This window comes from Ovis aries, chromosome 8, assembly GCF_016772045.2.
Source record: "Ovis aries strain OAR_USU_Benz2616 breed Rambouillet chromosome 8, ARS-UI_Ramb_v3.0, whole genome shotgun sequence".
Classification (NCBI taxonomy): Eukaryota; Metazoa; Chordata; class Mammalia; order Artiodactyla; family Bovidae; genus Ovis; species Ovis aries.
In genome coordinates, this window is record NC_056061.1 from 64,251,209 (window position 1) to 64,273,612 (window position 22,404).

Genomic DNA, 22,404 nt, shown 5'->3' on the forward strand with positions numbered 1-22,404 from the left:
GAATGTGAGGAGTCTTGAGAGGCTGGGAAAGACAAGGAAGCAGATTCTTTTCACAGTCCTGCAGAAGGGATGCAATTCTGCTGACACCTGGCTTCAGCCCAGTGAAACTCATTTTGGATTTCTGACCTTCAGAACTATAAAAGAAGAAATTTGTGTTGTTTATAAGCCACTAGGTTTGTGGTAACTTGTTTATGGCGGCAAAAGGAGACTAAAATATCCTACTCCCAAACTTTCTCACCCCTTTCTCTGAGTTCAGGGGAGGCATAGATTAGGTATAGATGGGTACCTAGTAAGTGGGGGTCAGGATAAAGAAATCCCAGAGAGGAAGACAATGATGCTGTTTACTGTATCATTTGATAATAAAATTGATGAATTAAAATGAGTGAGAGGAAAAAAGTACTTCCTTTGAAGTTAATGAGTGCTTGGTGAGGGCCATAGTGAGTGATACTTCATATTGGATTGTAGCAAACCATTCCAGAGCAGTCTCTTAGTAAATACAAACAATATTTCATCAGTACTTCTCAAGTTTAAGTAATGTACATATTCTCTTAACAGAATAACTTAATGTTGAAATAAAGGAAGAAAAAGAACTCACTGTGACTGAAACAAGTTATTGCATTATTACTTCTACCAATATATACTGATATAAAAATAAGTATATCCTTCTGATATTTAATTATTATATGATAGAATTAACAAATCTTACTTTGAAAATCATACGAAAACAATAAATACAATTCATACTAACAACATTACTTTCATGTGACAGATAATATTTTGCTGAACCCGAACTGTTACTTGCAACATGAATACTGGTCCTTTTGAGTTCATGGTATTCTTCTACAATGTACTTTGTAAAATGACTCCACTTCATCAACTCTTGGTCTATTCAGATTACTACATAAGTTTCATTCATATGACCTGCCATAATTTCAATCGGACCTCCTTTGATACAAATACATCATTTACTGCTCTTTCTCATGTTCCTGCAGTTATTAAAATAGTGCTGTTTTGAGCTGATATAACTAGATATGCACATGATACTGAAGATACAAAATGAAAGATATATGTGTTAATATGGACATGACAGCTACCCAGATGACGCAGAATTGGCTTATACAGGCATACCTTGGAGATATTGCAATTCAGTTCTAGACCACCAAAATAAAGGTAATATTGCTATAATCAAGTCACATGAACTTTATAACTTCCCAGTGTATATAAATTATGTTTGCATTGTTCTATACTCTATTAAGCGTGCAGTAGCATTATCTTAAAAAATGTGCATACCTTAATTAAAAAAATACTATTTTGCTAAAAAATGCTCGCCATCATATGAGGCTTCAGTGAGTTGTAATATTTTTGCTGAGATAGAGTCTTGCCTCAGGGTTGGCTGCTGACTTATCAGAACTGTGGTTGCTCAAGGATGGGTGACTGTGGTAATTTCTTAAAATAAGACAACAGTGAAGTTTGCCACATTGATTAGCTCTTCCTTTGACAAGTGATTTCTCTGTAGCATGCAGTCCTATTTGACAGCATCTTACCCACAGTAGAGCTCCTTTCAAAATTAGTCTTTCCTTCTAAGCCTGCTGCTGTTTTATGAACTAAATTTATGTAAAATTCTAAATTATTTGCTGTTATTTCAACAGTTTTCACAGAATTTTCATCAGCAGTAGATTCTATCCCAAGAGACCACTTTTCTTTGCTCATGCATAAGAAGAAATTCTTTGTCTGTTAAGGGTTTTGCCATGAGATTGCAGCAATTTAGTCATATCTTTAGGCTTCATTTTTATTATTTTTTTCTTTTTTCTTTTTTTTCTTTTATTTTCTTTTTTTAGTTTTTTAATTTTAAAATCTTTAATTCTTACATGCATTCCCAAACATGAACCCCCCTCCCACCTCCCTCCCCATAACATCTCTCTGGGTCATCCCCATGCACCAGCCCCAAGCATGCTGTATCCTGCGTCAGACATAGACTGGCGATTCAATTCTTACAAGATAGTATACATGTTAGAATGCCATTCTCCTAAATCATCCCACCCTCTCCCTCTCCCTCTGAGTCCAAAAGTCCGTTATACACATCTGTGTCTTTTTTCCTGTCTTGCATACAGGGTCGTCATTGCCATCTTTCTAAATTCCATATATATGTGTTAGTATACTGTATTGGTGTTTTTCTTTCTGGCTTACTTCACTCTGTATAATCGGCTCCAGTTTCATCCATCTCATCAGAACGGATTCAAATGAATTCTTTTTTACGGCTGAGTAATACTCCATTGTGTATATGTACCACAGCTTTCTTATTGGTGAAAAGACAGCCTTCTGAATGGGAGAAAATAATAGCAAATGAAGCAACTGACAAACAACTAATCTCAAAAATATACAAGCAACTAATGCAGCTCAATTCCAGAAAAATAAACAACCCAATCAAAAAATGGGCCAAAGAACTAAATAGACATTTCTCCAAAGAAGACATACGGATGGCCAACAAACACATGAAAAGATGCTCAACATCACTCATTATTAGAGAAATGCAAATCAAAACCACAATGAGGTACCACTTCACACCAGTCAGAATGTCTGTGATCCAAAAATCTGCAAGCAATAAATGCTGGAGAGGGTGTGGAGAAAAGGGAACCCTCCTACACTGTTGGTGGGAATGCAAACTAGTACAGCCACTATGGAGAACAGTGTGGAGATTCCTTAAAAAATTGCAAATAGAACTACCTTATGACCCAGCAATCCCACTGCTGGGCATACACACCGAGGAAACCAGAATTGAAAGAGACACATGTACCCCAATGTTCATCGCAGCACTATTTATAATAGCCAGGACATGGAGGCTTCATTTTTAATTCTGTCTCACCTCTGCAGCTACTTCCTCCATGGAAGTCTTGAATCCCTCAAAGTTATCCATGAGGGCTGGAATCAGTTTCTTCCAAACTCCCATGAATGTTAATATTTTGACCTCTTCTCATGTTCTTAGGACTTCCCTGGTGGCTCAGATGGTAAAGCATCTATCTACAATGCGGGAGACCCAGGTTTGATCCCTGGGTTGGGAAGATCCCCTGGAGAAGGAAATGGCAATCCACTCCAGTACTATTGCCTGGAAAATCCCATGGACAGAGGAGCCTGGTAGGCTACAGTCCATGGGGTTGCAAAAGAGTTGGACACGACCAAGCGACTTCACTTCACTTCTTCACTTCACTTCATGTTCTTAAAGGCATCTAGAATGGTGAATCCTTTCCAGAAAGTTTTCAATTTACTTTGCCCAGATCCATCAGAGGAATCACCATCTATAGCAACTGTGGCCTTAAAAATGTATTTCTTGAGTGATAAGACTTAAAAGTTGAAATTATTCCTTGATCTGTAGGCTAAAGAATGAAATTGTGTTAGCTGGCATGATAACAACACTAATCTCACAGTGCATGTCCATCAGAACACTTGGATGACCAGGTGCTTTGTTAATAAACAACAATCTTCTAAAAGGAATCTGTTTTTCTGGGCAGTAGGTCTCAACAGTTGGCTTAAAATATTTAGTAAATGCTGGGCTGGAAGAAGCGCAAGCTGGAATCAAGAGTGCCGGGAGAAATATCAATAATCTCAGATATGTAGATGACACCACCCTTATGGCAGAAAATGAAGAGGAACTAAAAAGCCTCTTGATGAAGGTGAAAGAGGAGAGTGAAAAAGTTGGCTTAAAACTCAACATTCAGAAAACGAAGATCATGGCATCTGGTCCCATCACTTCATGGGAAATACATGGGAAACAGTGGAAACAGTGTCAGACTTTATTTTAGGGGGCTCCAAAATCACTACAGATGGTGATTACAGCCATGAAATTAAAAGACGCTTACTCCTTGGAAGGAAAGTCATGACCAACCTAGATAGCATATTCAAAAGCAGAGATATTACTTTGCCAACAAAGGTCCATCTAGTGAAGGCTATGGTTTTTCTGGTGGTCACGTATGGATTTGAGAGTTGGACTATGAAGAAAGCTGAGTGCCGAAGAATTGATGCTTTTGAACTGTGGTGTTGGAGAAGACTCTTGAGAGTCCCTTGGACTGCAAGGAGATCCAACCAGTCCATTCTGAAGGAGATCAGCCCTGGGATTTCTTTGGAGGGAATGATGCTGAAGCTGAAACTCCAGTACTTTGGCCACCTCATGCGAAGAGTTGACTCATTGGAAAAGACTCTGATGGTGGGAGGGATTGGGGGCAGGAGGAGAAGGGGACGACAGAGGATGAGCTGGCTAGATGGCATTACCGACTTGATGCACATGAGTTTGGGTGAACTCCAGGAGTTGGTGATGGACAGGGAGGCCTGGCATGCTGCGATTCATGGGGTCGCAAAGAGTCTGACATGACTGAGCGACTGAACTGAACAGATGTTGTAAGTAAATGTGCTGTCATCTAATATTTGTTGCTTTACTGGTAGAGCATAGGCAGAGTAGATTTAACATAATTTTTAAGGACCCTCGGACTTTTGAAATGCTGAATGAACACTGGTTTCAACTTCTCTTTCTAACAAGAGAGTCGGCCTGTCCTTTGAAGCTTTGAAGCCAAGCATTGACTCCTTAGCTATGAAAATCTTAGATGGCATCTTCTTCCAAACTAAGACTGTTTTTTGTCTACACTGAAAAATTGTTTAGCGTTGCCACCTTCATGAATTACATTTGGTAAGTCTTCTGGATAACTTGCTGTAACTTCTACATCAAGCACTTGCTTCTTCACCTTGTACTTTTATACAATGGAGATGGCTTTTTTCCTTAAACCTCATGAACCAATCTGTGCTAGATTCATGCTTTTCTTCTTCAGTTTCCTCACCTCACTCAGCCTTCATAGAATTGAATAGGCTTGGGGCTTTGTTCTGGATTAGACTTTGGCTTAAGGGGATATTGTGGCTGGTTTGATCTTCTATCCAGGCCACTAAAACTTTCTCCTTATTGGCCAGAAGGCTGTTTTGCTTATCACTCATATGTTCATTGGAATAGCACTTTTAAGTTCCTTCAGGAACATTTACATTCATAACTTTTTGTTGCATAATACTTAGCTTTTGCCCTGTTTTGACTTTCAACAGGCCTTCCTCACTAAGTGTAGACATTTCTAGCTTTTGATTTAAAGTGAAAAATATATGACTCTTCCTTTCACTTAGAAGCCATTGTAGGGTTATTATTTGGCCTAATTTTAATATTATCATGTGTCAGGGAATAGGGAGGCCTGAGGATAAAGAGAGAGACAGGGAAACAGCTGGTTGGTGGAGCAGTCAGAACACCAGCAACACTTAATCCATTAAGTTTCCCATCGTATATGGGTATGGTTTGTGGTGTTCCAACAAATTACAATAATAGCACCAAAGATTACTAATCATAGATCACCGTAAGAAACATAATAATAATGAAAAACTTTGAAATTTTTGGAGAATTACCTAAATAAAGTGACACAGAAGCATGAAGTAAGCAGATGCTATTAGAAAAAAATAGCACCAGTAGACTTGCTAGATGTAGGGTTGCCACAGACTTTTAATTTGTAAAAAATGCAGTATCTGTGAAGCACAATAAAGCAAAAGTCAGTAGAATGAAGTATGCCTGTATATATTAATTACAATTAAAACGAATACAAACACGCTAACCAAGGGCTCCCAAGAATATATCTGTAACCTGACAGAGGCCCAAAGAACTGGAGTAGGTAACTAAAAAGACAAATTAATAAAGCTCAGTGCTGTATTATAAAATCAACCTTTGAAGAATAAAAATTAAATAGAAGGAATAAATTAATTTTTTGAAAATAACATTGTTCTGTAAGTATAGCAAGAAAATAGTTGAAAGTCAAATGATACTAGAAAGCTTATCACAAGAAACAATATTTTTTTGCTCTCCCCATTACCCCTTCCTCTAACTTTGCCATGCTTCTCAAAGCTCCCCAGGTAAAAATATTGAACTATTACAGATATTGCTTCTGTGATTTACTTTCTCATTTGTGAATAAGATGGCTATATTGCTGTCATATGCCTATATTGATGTCCATACATCAGTTTTTGACATTACCTCTTATTTTCCCATAATGATATATGAAGAATTAAATTATTTACACTGCTGTCCTTTTCCCTATTTCTTGAGAAAATTACAAATCAATTTTTAATTCATATTCTATTTTTAATTATTGAAATAAAACTCATTGCTAAATCAGATAGAACACTATGATTATAGTTCCATTCTTTTGCAGCTTTCTGTTTTTCTTGGAGTTAATGATAACCTTTTATTTTTATTTGTTTAGTATTAAGAACACTCAGTCTTCCCAACCTGTACAAGAACTCTGTAAAATACCTCTGTCTGCAATGTCATCCAAGATCAAATCTATCAGGTAATCTATATTAATACATTCTAATATTTTCTTGAGTGATATCACTCCCACATACAAATACCCTGAGAGTCTTGACTTCTTGCTCTGTTCTGGTTTGGTGACTTTCTTGGTCTGCTGCACAGCTGTGGTCCTAGCACTTCCTTTGCTGTCATCCTGGGAATTCCCTTTACCTCTCTCATGTTTCCTGATTTCCATTCTTCCTCTTTCTTGGTTTACTTCCTCATTTAGTGAAGCACATTCTCTATTGGCTTCCTGAGAAGGCATTTATGGGAAATTTTTTATGTCTCAAATGTCTTTTTGCTACTCTTGTATTTAATAGTTTGGTTAGATATAAATCTTTTTACAAAATGTAAAAAAAAATTTGGATAAAACTTTTTTTTTAACATCTCTGTAAGAGTATTTAAGGCGTTATTCCCTTATGTTTTCATTCTCAACAATTGTTCTTAAACTTTTATTCTTGGGTCTTTGTGAGATCTACTTTTGTTTTTCTCTCTGGAACCTCTTAGGATCTTCTCTTTAACTCTGATATTCTGAAGTTTCACAGTAGTAAAATTTGATGTGAGCCCTTTTTCATTTATTGTGATGGGTACTTAATGGGTTTTTTAATCTGATGACTCATGTCTTTAACCTCCTTCCCCATATGTAATTTGTTCCTCATCTTGTTCTCCTCTGGGCCTCATATCCCTGAATCCAGAATCTTTTAGTTAAGTTTCTCACAGAACAGTCCTCAGGTATCTCCAAAAGGTGGAGAGAGGTTGTTTGATTTAGTGATTTGAAGTTGGGGACCCTTGGGTTTAAGTGTTCTCCTAATTAAAAACCGAATACAAAACCCAACCAAACAAAAAAAACTAGCCATCAAATGATCCCATTATAGTCCCATGCCTTACTACTACTTTTGATATAGTGTCACCACTTTAGCGAGTGAGTGAAAGTTGCTTAGTTGTGTCTGACTCTTTGTGACCCCAATGGGCTATACAGTCCATGGAATTCTAGAATACTGGAGTGGGTAAGCCATTCCCTTCTCAAGGGGATCTTCCCAACCAAGAGATAGAACCCAGGTCTCCCACATTAAAGGTGGATTCTTTACCAGCTGAGCCACAAGGGAAGCCCTCACCACTTGCTCAGTATCAACTTGAAATTCTTTAGTCTTTTCAGAGTCTGCCAGGGCAATTAGCTTGCTTTTCAGTTTCTCACTGCCTTCCCCATGGCCACCCAATCCCATTTCTGTCAAGCACATTTTTTCTGTGGGGTCATTTACCATTATATTTTGTATTCTAGTCTTCATTCATTGTGGTTTGGGGTTTATGGATTTGACTTTTCTGATTTTATTGATGTTAGAGTTTTTGTTTCTGTTTGTTGTTCTTGTTTGCTAGTGAATTTTAGAGAAAGAGGTCAGAAAAAAATCTTTGTACTGTCATTCAGGAAGATCTATTTAACCATTGTGATGATCCAGCAGTGAAATGAACTATCTTGAAAGAAGGAAGCTCTAGTTTTGGAAATAGCCAATAGAGCCGGGTCTTTCTTTTAAAGGCACTGAAGAAGTTTCTGCATGGTGGGTTTGGGAGGGGAGAAGGATTAGATTAAATGACTCACTTAAATTCTCTTTCAAACCTAAGAGTTTATGAATTCTGTATTTTTCTACCATGGGCTTAAGGGAAGCAGAAATCAAATAATAATTATAACTATAAGCCTGAAAATTAGGCTGCCTCAATATGAATTCCAGTTCTGTCTTTTACTTAGGCCATATATTAATTTCTTCAGCTTTAATTTCCTACTCTGTAAAATGAGACTACCTATTTTGTATGGTTAGTATGAGACTAACACAGTAAATATGATCTATATAATAAGCACTAATATATGTTAACTAATTCCAATAATGATGTGTTTAAGTAAAGTCTGTGAAATGGGAATTAATGTTTTCTCAACTAATAGCATTTTGCAGTTATTGCTATTTAGAACCAAGTTTAAGTGTGAGAATCTGTTGTATCGTTTCTTGGTCATGGTGTGTATACACTTAAACTGGGTTAGATTTGCGTTGGGATAAGAAGCCATGAAATTAAAAGACACTTACTCCTTGGAAGGAAAGTCATGACCAACCTAGACAGCATATTAAAAAGCAGAGGCATTACTTTGCCAACAAAGGTCCGTCTAGTCAAGGCTATGGTTTTTCCAGTAGTCATGTATGGATGTGAGAATTGGACTGTGAAGAAAGCTGAGTGCTGAAGAATTGATGCTTTTGAACTGTGGTATTGGAGAAGACTCTTGAAAGTCCCTTGGACTGCCAGGAGATTCAACCAGTCCATTCTAAAGGAGATCAGTCCTGGCTGTTCTTTGGAAGGAATGATGCTAAAGCTGAAACTCCAATACTTTGGCCACCTCATGCGAAGAGTTGACTCATTGAAAAACTCTGATGCTGGGAGGGATTGGGGGCAGGAGGAGAAGGGGATGACAGAGGATGAGATTGCTGGATGGCATCACTGACTTGATGGACATGAGTTTGAATGAACTCTGGGAGTTGGTGATGAACAGGGAGGCCTGGCGTGCTGCAGTTCATGGGATTGTAAAGAGTTGGACCTTACTGAGCGACTGAACTGAACTGAAGAAGCAAGTCTTTGTATATTCTGTTTGTACTCAGCAGATGTCATCTTTGTGTTTCTAGAATAGGACTTATGGCCAAGCAGAGATTATTTTCAACTAGTCTAAATACAAAACCATGCAGAAATTTACAATATTTGATTCCTATGGTGATACCTTTTCAATTTGTACTAGTTGTGTTCAGATGGTCTCCCAAAAGTGAAACGTATGATTCATATCCTATGGAACGAATTTAGTTTTATTCCTTTTAAGTGAGAATTAGTTAAACAAGGATTTTCTTTAGTAAAGGGCAATGAGAACTAGCTTTCATTGATAAAATGAAACATTTGAAATCTGCATAAATAAATACTGGTTGCTGGGCTTCCATGGTGGTTCAGATGGTAAAGAATCTGCCTGCAATGAGGGAGGCTTGGATTCAGTCCCTGTGTTGGAAAGTTCCCCTGGAGAAGGGAATGGCTACCCATTCCAGTATTCTTGCCTGGAGAATGCCATGGAGAGAGGAGCCTGGTGGGCTACAGTCCATGGGGTGACTTGAGAGTCAAACATGACTGAGTGACTAATGGAACAACTGGGTGCTACACTTAGAAAGAAGAGCTCTACTTCTTAAGTGGCCTTATTTAGTTACTTATATATATTTTCAGAATAACAATTTAATCATGAATTTTTTTCTTATGAATAATGCAGGTACATTTTAGGGTATGCTCCTTTACTCAGATTTTCTGTTTAATCTCAATTAAAAAGATTTTGCCACATGCATTCTACAAGGGAGATTTAGCTCATGTCAAGGTAGTTTAGAATAAAGTCTGCATATTGCAATAATATTGAGTTCATCTCTGCAAAGTCCCTCCCTATTGCACTGCTGAATGTCCCAGTGAACCAGGAGCTTGGAAGTTGTGTACTGCCTTGTTCATACAAAATGTCTCCACTGAGGATAGGGTTGAGTTTTCATGGCCACCAAGGGCTGCAGCAATGACATTCCCCTGGAACAGGCTTTACTGTTCTAACCTGCTGGCATGCGGGCTGGAAGACCGTACGGCTGAAGCATGGCAGTGTTTCTCTGCTTCCTCCTCCTGATGCCTGTTTCACCAGCACTTTATTCAGCACAGTTTAGGATACTGTTTTGGATAGTGGTCTCCTTGTTGCTGCAGATCAACAGGAAAAGCCTGCTGGCCTTTGAATACTCTAACGTAACCCTGAGGGGAGAATTGCTGAACTCCAGGGTTACAGTCACTTCATGGTGTCCCACTTCCTCTGGCTCATGTTCCCCACAGGAGAGTTGGGAAATATATCCCTTTTGAAAGAACTCTAGTCACAAGATACCCAAATTAATGACAAGAAGGTAATGAAGTAGAGTGAATGAAATGTCAGTTGCTGATGGTCCCAACTTTGAGGCTGCCAAGCCATCTGTGGTTTTACACTGGGCCCTTCCTGTCAGGTGTACTTCTTTCCTGCATCCCCTTTTCCCATTCCTCTTTGTTCTGGGTTTGACGGCTATAGCAGCATCTGCCAAATCTTAGCAGGGGAAGAGATCTCACAGATCATCTTCTCTCCTCCCTTGAACTCAGAGGTTCTGTCCAGAGCCACCCTGACCCATCCTCAGGTAGATGACATTTGATGAAAAACAATCAGTTCAGTTCAGTTCAGTTGCTCAGTTGTGTCCAACTCTTTGTGACCCCATGGACTGCAGCAGGCCAGGCTTCCCTGTCCATCACCAACTCCTGGAGCTTGCTCAAACCCATGTCCATTGAGTCAGTGATGCCATCCAACCATCTCATCCTCTGTCATCTTCTTCTCCCCCTGCCTTCAATCTTTCCCAGCATCAGGGTCTTTTCCAGTGAGTCAGTTCTTCACAAGCATCAGGGTCTTTTCCAGTGAGTCAGTTCTTCACATCAGGTTGCCAAAGTATTGGAGCTTCAGCTTCAGCATTAGTCCTTCCAGTGAATATTCAGGACTGATCTCCTTTAGATGGACTGGTTTGATCTCCTTGCAGTCCAAGGGACTCTCAAGAGTCTTCTCCAACACCACAGTTCAAAAGCATCAATTCTTTGGCGCTCGGCTTTCTTTATAGTCCAACTCTCACATTCATACATGACTACTGGAAAAACCATAGCTTTGACTAGACGGACCTTTGTTGGCAAAGTAAGGTCTCTGCTTTTTAATATGCTCTCTAGGTTTGTCATAGCTTTTCTTCCAAGGAGAAAGTGTCTTTTAATTTCATGGCTGCAGTCACCATCTCCAGTGATTTTGGAGCCCAAGAAAATAAAGTCTGTCACTGTTTCCTTCGTTTCCCCATCTATCTGCCATGAAGTGATGGGACTGGATACCATGATCTTAGTTTTTTGCATGTTGAGGGTTTTTAAAAAATATTATTCTCATTTATTTATTTGGCTGCACATGGTCTTAGTTGTGGCATGTGGGATCTAGTTCCCCAACCAGGGATCAAACCCAGGGCTCCAGCACTGAGAGCTCAGAGTCTTAGCCACTGGACCACCAGGGGAGTCCTGAATGTTGAGTTTTAAGCCAACTTTTTCACTGTCCTCTTTCACTTTCATCAAGAGGCTCTTCAGTTCCTCTTCGCTTTCTGCCATAAGGGTGGTGTCGTCTGCATATCTGAGGTTATTGATATTTCTCCTGGAAATCTTGATTACAGCTTGTGCTTCATCCAGCCCAACATTTCACATGATGTACTCTGCATATAAATTAAATAAGCAGGGTGACGATATATGACCTTGAGGTACTCCTTGAAAAAAACTTGAATGTACTCCTTGAAAAACTTGAGGTACTGATTGAAAAACAATCAGTCCTTCCTGATAAGACAGCACTGCTTGGCAAGAGGAGATAAATGAATCAAGTCTCCAAAAGTGATAGATCCACGGTGTTTTACCACTTGAGCACTGTGCCTCCTTTCAAAGGTTTGCCAAAGGCATGTATCTCTCTTTCAGAAAGCTTTTTTTTTTTTTTAAGGTTTTTAGTAACTTAACATTTTATATCAGTTCTTTTGATTTTCTTCCCTTAAAGGTCATGAGTTCTCCTTTCCCCTACCTGAGTGTCACGAGGCCTGACTTTCGCTGCTAATCACAAAGCCATTCTCAGAAGGGGTCTAAGGTTGAAATTATGTTTTAAGGAAAGCCTGTCATTTTGATGTGTTAAAAAACAGGAGTGTGGTGGTCACCTTGTTACAACTGAGTAAGTACTCTTTTCCTTCTTTTTTGCAATGCAGTTCTTATCAAAGAGTATGGATCTATTTTTAAATTCTAAGTGTGTCATTCTTTTCTCAACAGAAGAACTATACAAAAAGATCTTCATGACCAAGATAATCATGATGGTGTGATCACTCACCTAGAGCCAGACATCCTGGAATGTGAAGTCAAGTGGACCTTAGAAAGCATCACTATGAACAAAGCTAGTGGAGGTGATAGAATTCCAGTTGAGCTATTTCAAATCTTGAAAGATGATGCTGTGAAAGTGCTGCACTCAATATGCCAGCAAATTTGGAAAACTCAGCAGGACTGGAAAAGGTCAGTTTTCACTCCAATCCCAAAGAAAGGCAATGCCAAAGAATGCTCAAACTACCACACAATTGCACTCATCTCACACACTAGTAAAGTAATGCTCAAAATTCTCCAAGCCAGGCTTCAGCAATACGTGAACCGTGAACTTCCAGCTGCTCAAGCTGGTTTTAGAAAAGGCAGATGAACCAGAGATCAAATTGCCAATATCCACTGGATCATAGGAAAAGCAAGAGAGTTCCAGAAAAACATCTACTTCTGCTTTATTGACTATGCCAAAGTCTTTGACTGTGTGGATCACAATAAACTGTGGAAAATTCTGAAAGAGATGGGAATACAGACCCCCTGACCTGCCTCTTGAGAAATCTGTATGCAGGTCAGGAAGCAACAGTTAGAACTGGGCATGGAACAACAGTCTGGTTCCACATAGGAAAAGGAGTCCATCAAGGCTGTATATTGTCACCCTGCTTATTTAACTTCTATGCAGAGTACATCATGAGAAACGCTGGATTGGGAGAAATACAAGCTGGAATCAAGATTGCCAGGAGAAATATCAATAAACTGAGATCTGCAGATGACACCACCCTTATGGCAGAAAGTGAAGAGGAGCTAAAAAGCCTCTTGATGAAAGTGAAAGAGGAGAGTGAAAAAGTTGGCTTAAGTCGCAACATTCAGAAAACGAAGAACATGGCATCCGGTCCCATCACTTCATGGGAAATACATGGGGAAACAGTGGAAACAGTGTCAGACTTTATTTTGGGGGGCTCCAAAATCACTTCAGATGGTGATTACAGCCATGAAATTAAAAGACGCTTACTCCTTGGAAGGAAAGTTATGACCAACCTAGATAGCATATTCAAAAGCAGAGATATTACTTTGCCAACAAAGCCCTAGTCAAGGCTATGGTTTTTCCTGTGGTCATGTATGGATGTGAGAGTTGGACTGTGAAGAAAGCTGAGTGCCGAAGAATTGATGCTTTTGAACTGTGTTGGAGAAGACTCTTGAGAGTCCCTTGGACTGCCAGGAGATCCAACCAGTCCATTCTGAAGGAGATCAACCCTGGGATATCTTTGGAGGGAATGATGCTGAAGCTGAAACTCCAGTACTTTGGCCACCTCATGTGAAGAGTTGACTCATTGGAAAAGACTGATGCTGGGAGGGATTGGGGGCAGGATAAGAAGGGGACGACAGAGGATGAGATGGCTGGATGGCATCACTGACTCTATGGACATGAATCTGAATGAACTCCGGGAGTTGGTGATGGACAGGGAGGCCTGGCGTGCTGCGATTCATGGGGTCGCAAAGATTCAGACACAACTGAACAACTGAATTGAACTGAACTGAACTGATTATGTCTCCTTCTTATCTCCCTTCTATAGTGCACAGATACCTAGGTGTTTTTTTTTTTTTTCCTCCCCCCACAACAGACCACTAACTGAGTTTGTCTGTCTACCTGTCTGGTCTTTAAGATCCCTTTCCTGCTCTAAATATCTTCATGTGACTGGTTGTCCCTATATGCAGGTACGCTAGTCACGTGTGTCTCTTTGTGACCCCATGGACTGTAGCTTGTCAGGATCCTCTGCCCATGGGATTTTTCAAGCAAGAATACTGGAATGGCTTGCTGGTTCCTCCTCTAGGGGCTCTTCCCAACCCAGGGATCAAACCTGCATCTCTTGCATCTCCTGCATTGGCAGGTGGATTCTTTACTGCTATGTTACCTGGGTTGTCCCTAGATTAGGTTAATTTACCATGTGTGGCTCTTGATTCAAGTTTAAGAACTGTAAAGGAAACACCTTACTTCCTCCATATGTCTTTAAACCATTTTTGCAATCCATTTTGTATCAATTTGAATTGTACCAAATTAATCTTGTAAATCAGTTGATCTTGCTAATCACTTATGATCCCAAATTGTAGCAGAGTCCTGACAGAGCTGCCTTGTTGCCTAACTTCATGGGTCACCCTTCGAACAAAATGAATGTGGGACCCACTGGTTTTGGGACACATGATGGTCATAGACTCAGCATGAAACTATTGCCAGATGGAGTCATGGTTTTCTTGGGAAGGACAAATTCCCAATTGCCATCCCCTCAGATACCCAAAAGATGTCACATAATCATTAAAAGCATGAAGGAAAAATTCAGAGGAATCCTTTCAGGTATCTGTATGGTGCCAACAGGGGCAAATACAACTTCTTCAAAGACTTTCCTGTGGGAAAATGGAACTGTTATTAAAATGTAATGAAAGCCCAGCTGTAAACCTTCACTCTTAGCCCCAAGTCTGCCTTCCTGTGAGGTTCCCATTTTTGGTGAAAAGAAATATTTTGTAGATTGTCTGGAAATAAAATTAAGTCCCTGAGATGTGATCATTACCTCCCCATGGATTAGAAGACCTCAGCCTAGAAGTAATGGGCATTGATCCTCCCCGAGGAAGCGCAGTCCTACCGTGTCCCACCAGAATTGGACAAGGGCCTCCCCAGAAGTCTCTTCACAGGAGTCAGTACTTCCATGCCTGAACTTTACTTTTAAAGTCATGGGATGTAGGTAAAAATGGACTAATATATTTAAATATGTATGATCATCAACAAGTGTGTGTGCATTAGCAAAACAGAAAAATACAAGAAATGGAAAAGCAAGACAAACAACACTTGGCAGACTACTAATGTATTTTTCTTTAAATTCAGAATGTAAAATTCAGAGATCTTAGAATCTAAAGAATGAGTAAATGGGCTTCCCAGATGGCATGGTGGTTACAGAATCAGCCTCCCAGTGCAGGAGATGTGGGTTTGATCCATGGGTTGGGAAGATCCCTTGGAGTAGAAAGTGGCAAACCACTCCAGTATTCTTGCCTGGGCTACAGTCAATGGGGTTGTGAGGAGTCAGATACGACTGAAGGATTGAGCATACACACACAAAGACTGAGCATCTTTTGTGGGGGTAGGAAGGCAACAATAAGCAATTAACTTTAAAAAATCCATACACTTATTGAAACTATGAAACTTTATTGGTTAGAAGCACATATGAAGAATGAACATTTTGCTTGAGTGTATTTTGTATATTTAGCTAAAAAATAGAATGGTGATATAAATTTATGTATATAAAGTTAAATATTATATGAATTAAGCTGTTTTAAATGATTACTTTTTTATATCAAAGACTTAAACTCAAGAAGAGAAATTTAACTTTGCACTAATAAGAAAAAAAATAAGGTCATGGAAAAGATAGACATCTTGGGCCTGAGTCTAAGAGGGGAGAAAAGTGAAAGGTTTAAATCTGTCCTAAATATTAATAACAATAAAAGTCCCAGTTCTAGAAAGCAGGGATTGAAAAATAGCAACAAAAATTAATGTGGTGGGTTTTTAAGTATTTATTCCAAAATTTGATGATTATTTGTATTAAAAAACCTGTTAGATTTCAAAGGTAACCACTCCTATATTGTATAATGGAACTGGGAAATTAAATGTGATTTTGTGTTTTTTCTCTGTAAGGATAAATGATATAAAAATTGAAGTGAAAATACACAATGACTTACATAAAGTAACAAAGAAAAATAATATTTCTATTGCACTGTCTCATTTTGATACAGTCTGCTTATTTTCTGATATTCTGAAGTAGTTTTTGGAAGATTGAATTTATAAGATAGTAAGAAATAGATACTTTTATTTATCCAAAGACCCATGAAAAATTGGGGTTCTACATCAGTGTCATCTCTAATTAAATTAAAGATAAATATGCTTTTGATAAATGAAAATTTATCAGATGATATACTCAGAATAAATGAATCTTGGATCATGAACCAAGGGGAAGTCTTTCAGTTGAAACATCAAAATTGAGTTTACATGTAATTTTCAGTTCAGTTCAGTTCATTCGCTCAGTTGTGTCCAACTCTTTGCAACCCCATGGACTGCAGAACACCAGGTTTCCCCGTCCAGCACCAGCTCCCGAAGCTTGCTCAAACTCATGTCCATTGAGTTGGTGATGCCATCCAACCATCTCATCTTCTGTCGTCCCCTTCTCCCACCTTCAATTTTTCCCAGCATCAAGGTCTTTTCAAATGAGTCAGTTCTTTGCATCACTTGGCCAAAGTATTGTTGCCTACATACAATCCCAGATGGCTCAGTGGTAAAGAATCCACCTGCCAATGCAGGAGATGCAGGAGACGTGGGTTTGATCCTTGGTTGGGATGATCTTCTGGAGGTGAAAATGGCAACCCACTCCTGTTGCTTGGAAAATCCTGTGGATGTAGGAGCCTGCCAGGCTACAGTCCATGGGGTTGCAAAGAGCTGGACGCAACTGAGCATGAGCATGCAAAAAAAAAAGAAAAGGAAAACGGAAAATTAAATGCTTTGAACTTGTCTTATGCTGAATGTAAGTAGTACTCACTGGGACAATCACTGGATCATAAAATGCAAATAAAACATTCCATGATATATCAGGTTGCTAAGGGAATGAGAAAATGTGTGGTATACACTAGGAGGTGCTTTTAGCTTAGGAAAGAGATTCAGATATATTTAAAGAGTTTTATGATAGGGCAAAATTTAGGAGAGATAAGTTTTAATTTACTTTACTTACTAGAAATGAAAGAGAAGTGGGAATCACTTTGCCCAGCAATCCCTTGGATAAGTGAATTCATATTGTCGACGACACAGGGAAACTTTCCATCCTCAAAGAGTGAACTGAACTAGCTGTGGGACTCCCTTCCAAAACCATTTATTAGAACTAAGAAGAGTAGAGACCCAAAGCTTGCACTTCTGAGAATGCTGAACTGGCAGTGATGAGGATGCCAAGACCTAGACGCAAAACCAGTTGAAAAAAGTGAAGCAAACCACCTGTCAAACAAACACCATTACATAGCTATGGAGAATGAAGGCTGAAGAATGAATCTAGAACTGAGTAGCTGGAATACACATCCTTTTTGGGCTCCCTGCTCAAAACAAACATGACTAGCCAAAAAATACTGGGCTTTACTCAGTATTTTATTGTCCATATTGACCTTGAGGTGGATAACTTAGAACTCATAGTTCAATAATGAAAATAAAAATTAGTCTTGCTTGTGTCAGAGAAAAAAGTGCTGCAATTGTAGAATTACTCAAATAGGATCATTGTACCTCTAGAACAGAATTAGAAATATCAATGTAAACTTTAAAAGAAAACTTTTGTACCTTTGACAATGCAGTAACCTAGGAACAATGGTACCCCATGTTGTACTCTATCACCCTGTTCTTGCTCTCTGTATTTTTTCACTAAGGAAAATTAAGGATCCTTAGAGAAACATTTCAGTCTAGGCTTCGTGTAGAAATATACCAGGTAGCTTGGATCATCCTCTACCAGAAAGCAAGAAAGCTCTCAAAGATTAATAAAGTCGTATAAAAAAGACACAGTTCAATTCAGTTCAGTTGCTCAGTCGTGTCCGACTCTTTGTGACCCCACGGACTGCAGCACACCAGGCCTCCCTGTCCATCACCAACTCCCGGAGCTTACTCAAACTCATGTCCATCGCGTCAGTGATGCCATCCAACCATCTCATCCTCTGTTGACCTCTTTTCCTCCTGCCTTCAATCTTTCCCAGCATCAGGGTCTTTTCAAATGAGTCAGTTCTTCACATCAGGTGGCCAAAGTATTGGAGTTTCAGCTTCAGCATTAATCCTTTCAATGAATATTCAGGACTGATTTCCTTTAAGATTGACTGGTTTGATCTCCTTGCAGTCCAAGGGACTCTCAAGAGTCTTCTCCAGCACCACAGTTCAAAAGCATCAATTCTTCAGTGCTCAGCTTTCTTTATGGCCCAACTCTTACATTCATACATGACTACTGGAAACAAGGCTACTCTCACCATACTTGCAGTCAACTCAAGTCCTCTTGTTTTGTTTTGGTTGTTTTTATGTGATATATTTTAAATATGATTTTCTAATTCTATATTTGTGTATTTTGAACTAGACTGCTATTTTGAACCTAGAAATTTTACTTATTATCTCTATTAAACTGATAGTTTTGGCTCATTATTCTAACTTATTTTGATGTTTTGGAATGGTGGTTCTATCATTAAATGTTCTGTATTCCAAGCTTTTCTCATCTGTACTACTGCCACCTCTTCTTTCCTTTCTATGACACTGTTATGTATGGAATATGTTGGTGACTTGTTTCACAAGTTAGTCCATAGTCACACTATAAAAGGGTAAGATCATATCATCACTAGATGAAGAATAAATATCATCAAGAGATCTTTGTATTGGAGCTGAATGAAGCAACAATTGATGCTGAGTCATTTCCCTGTGGGAAGATGAGCACATTTGCTACTCTGAATAGCACTGGTAATGGTAGTCACTGTTTTCTGTTAGGCAGGAGGATTTATTTTGATGTAGAAATGTTTGTTTTAATGTAAAGGGTAAGTGGTACATATAGATATTAGGAATCCAAAGTGGTAGACAGCAGTGAACACTTGCTATTCTGATGGCTGTCCAACATCCAAATCTTCTGTCCATTTCAAACCCCATTCACCAATGCATCGGTCTTGTTTGAGGGCAGGGTTCTGCCTTCCTGTAGTAAGGTAGAGAGGACCATTTCCTTCCCGACTGTTGGAAATGAGTACAAGACCCAAACTTGTCCAAACACACTATCACCTGGAACTTTGAACAGGTGGAGTGATGCCGGGAACAAAGGTTACTTTCTGGGGGCAGTGATAAGTGTCCAGTGGGATGAAGAGTTTCCAACAGTCCCAGTATTACAGCAAGAGGTTTTAGCAGTATAACCTTAATCAGAATATTTAATCAAGGCCAAATCTCCTGCTTAGATTTCATTGATTCCTTATCATTTTTTGAACCTGGTTCCCCATTATTTCTTAGATTTGGTAGGCTAACTATAAATTTCCTTTCTGTTTAAATGTTATAGAATCAGTTTCTATCACTTGCAAGAGGATCTCAGAGTAGTATGGTACACAAAGTACACATCACAGAGGAAGCCCATCACAGGGCTTTGCAGATGCTCATTAATGGTGATTTCTTTTCCTCCTTTTCCCCTCTTTGTTCCCTTCCAGTTGTATTATAAGCTCTTTAAAGGTCTATTTCTCTTCACTAACCTCCTCTAAGAAGGTGCTTATTGTATTGCCTTGTACAAAGAAAGCAGTCAATACTGCTTCTTGCCCAAATTACACACTGAGTGAATTGCAATTTATTACTGATTCCTCCAAGGTTGCAAACAGCATGGGTGAAAATAGAAAAATGCCCAGGCAAGCAAATTGAAAACAGAAGTGGTGGTCTAGTTCTGGCTGGCTTCTTTGGTTACAACATTTACAATGCTTAGGAGGTGGGACGACTTAAATGCATCTTGTTTGTTTGGTTTGGTTTTTGACCTAACAAACAGTATGGGAATTCCTTCTTGAAATTTTACTTGGCACCATACATTTCTATACCATCAGCAAAAACAAGACTGGGAGCTGACTGTGGCTCAGATCATGAACTCCTTACTGCCAAATTCAAACTGAAGAAAGTAGGGAAAACCACTAGACCATTCAGGTATGACCTAAATAAAATTCCTTATGATTATGCAGTGGAAATGACAGATAGATACCAGAGATTATATCTGATAGAGTGCCTGAAGCACCATGGATGGAGGTTCATGACATTGTACAGGAGGCAGTGATCACGACCATCTCCAAGAGTTCAGTTCAGTTGTTCAGTCATGTCTGACTCTTTGCAACTCCATGGACTGCAGTGTGCCAGGCCTCCCTGTCCATCACGAACTCCCGGAGGGCACTCAAACTCATGTCCATTGAGTTGGTGATGCCATTGAACCATCTCATCCTCATCCCTTCTACTCCTGCCTTCAATCTTTCCCAGCATCAGGGTCTTTTCAAATGAGTTGGTATTTCGAATCAGGTGGCCAAAGTATTGGAGCTTCAGCTTCAGCATCAGTCCTTCCAATGAATATTCAGGAAAGATTTCCTTCAGGAGGGACTGGTTTGATCTCCTTGCAGTCCAATGGACTTGAGTCTTCTCCAACACCACAGTTCAAAAACATCAATTTTTTGGCGCTCAGCTTTCTTTATAGTCCAGCTCTCACATCCATACATGATTACTGGAAAAACCATAGCTTGACTAGATGGACCTTTGTTGGTAAAGAAATGTCTCTGCTTTTTTTTAATGCTGTCTAGGTTGGTCATACCTTTTCTTCCAAGGAGCAAGAGTCTTTTAATTTCATGGCTGCAGTGATTTTTGAGCCCCCCAAAATAAAGTCTTTCACTATTTCCATTGTTTCCCCATCTATTTGCCATGAAGTGATGGGACCAAATGCCATAATCTTAGTTTTTTAATGTTGAGTTTTAAGCCAAATTTTTCCCTCTATTCTTTCACTTTCATCAAGAGACTGTTTAGTTCTTCTTTACTTTCTGCCATAAGGGTGGTGTCATCTGCAGATCTGAGGTTATTTATATTTATCCCTGCAAACTTGATTCCAGCTTGTGCCTCATCCAGCTCAGCATTTCTCATGATGTACTCTGCATATAAGTTAAATAAGCAGGCTGACAATATATAGCCTTGATGTACTCCTTTCCCTTATTTGGAACCAGTCTGTTGTTCCATGTCCAGTTCTAACTGTTGCTTCCTGACCTGCATACAGATTTCTCAAGAGGCAGTTCAGGTGGTCTGACCTGACCACTACCTCTCTGGAATAGCAGAGAGGTATTCCCCTCTCTTTAAGAATTTTCCACAGTTTGTTGTGATCCACACAGTCAAGGGGTTTGACATAGTCAATAAAGCAGATGTTTTTCTGGAACTCTCTTGCTTTTTTGATGATCCAGCAGATGTTGGCAATTTGATCTTTGGTTCCTCTGCCTTTTCTAAATCCAGTTTGAACCTCTGGAAGTTCACAGTTCACGTACTGCTGAAGCCTAGCTTGGAGAATTTTGAGCATTACTTTGCTAGCGTGTGAGATGAGTGGAATTGTGCGGAAGTTTGAACTTTCTTTGGGATTGGAATGAAAACTTACCTTTTCTAGTCCTGTGGCCACTGCTGTTTTCCAAATTCGCTGGCATATTGAGTGCAGCACTTTCACAGCATCATCTTTTAGGGTGGGAAGGTAAATTTCTGATAGAAACAGAACTGCAAACTTATTTTTTAAGACATCTGTGTGGCAGGCAGGCGTAGCATTCATTTATAAGAATTTTTTCCCTTCAAAATGGGACTTAAAGCTTTTCAACTTTATCTGGAACAATACAAAGTAGGGTTTTTTGTTTGTTTTTGTTTTGTTTTCTTTGCATTTTTTGCATGAATTCTGCATCCATGTAATTATGTGTTTGTCATACCTCTTACTGAGACTGTTACTCACATGAATGAAGTAATAAACAATTACATATTTGAATACTAATATCATACAGATAGAATATTTACAGCATCCTAGAAAAATTCAAGTATCAAATTCTCAGATAAATTACAGAAAACTGTGAAATGCAAGAATCGATATCTAGGCAAGGAAGTTTGAAATTCTTCATGAAAATAAGCAATAGAAGAGGGAAACTTATACTGACATAAAATATATGTGGGCCAATTTTTTAAAAATCACAATACCTTTCTTGTGACTTTATAAGCCATTTACTCATAAGAATAATAATGGATACTATTTTAGACACAGAAAATTTACAGAGAATTTTGATTCTGAGATTAAGTTTACATATTAAAACAATGTATAGGTTAAATAAATGGAAATAAAAAGTTACATTATGTAATTAATGATAATAGTAAAATCTCTTTCAGCTGAAAAACAAAGTGAAAAATGACAAGGAGAAAATATTCTCAGTAAGAATATATTGAAATGTTGTTAGAAAATTTCTACTTCTATCTATGACAGAGTAGTTTATATCAGATCAACTCCCTCCCCTGACAAGAACAATAAAAAAAGATAATAAAATTTGTTTTATTTTATTATTTTTTCTTTTTTAAAAAATTTATTTAT

The 22,404-nt window shown here is 38.8% G+C and overlaps 1 long non-coding RNA gene across 2 annotated transcripts; it reads left to right on the forward strand.

Moving 5' to 3' along the window:
• Positions 1–4,098: 4,098 nt before the first annotated feature.
• On the forward strand, positions 4,099–16,013 carry LOC121820193 (uncharacterized). Of its 2 annotated transcripts, XR_006060641.2 has the most exons (4): positions 4,099–4,389; positions 6,273–6,359; positions 11,973–12,140; positions 12,236–16,013. It is a non-coding gene; the product is annotated as an uncharacterized LOC121820193 (long non-coding RNA). The 2 variants fall into 2 exon arrangements; XR_009601530.1 differs by having other exon boundaries at positions 11,973–16,013.
• Positions 16,014–22,404: the final 6,391 nt, after the last annotated feature.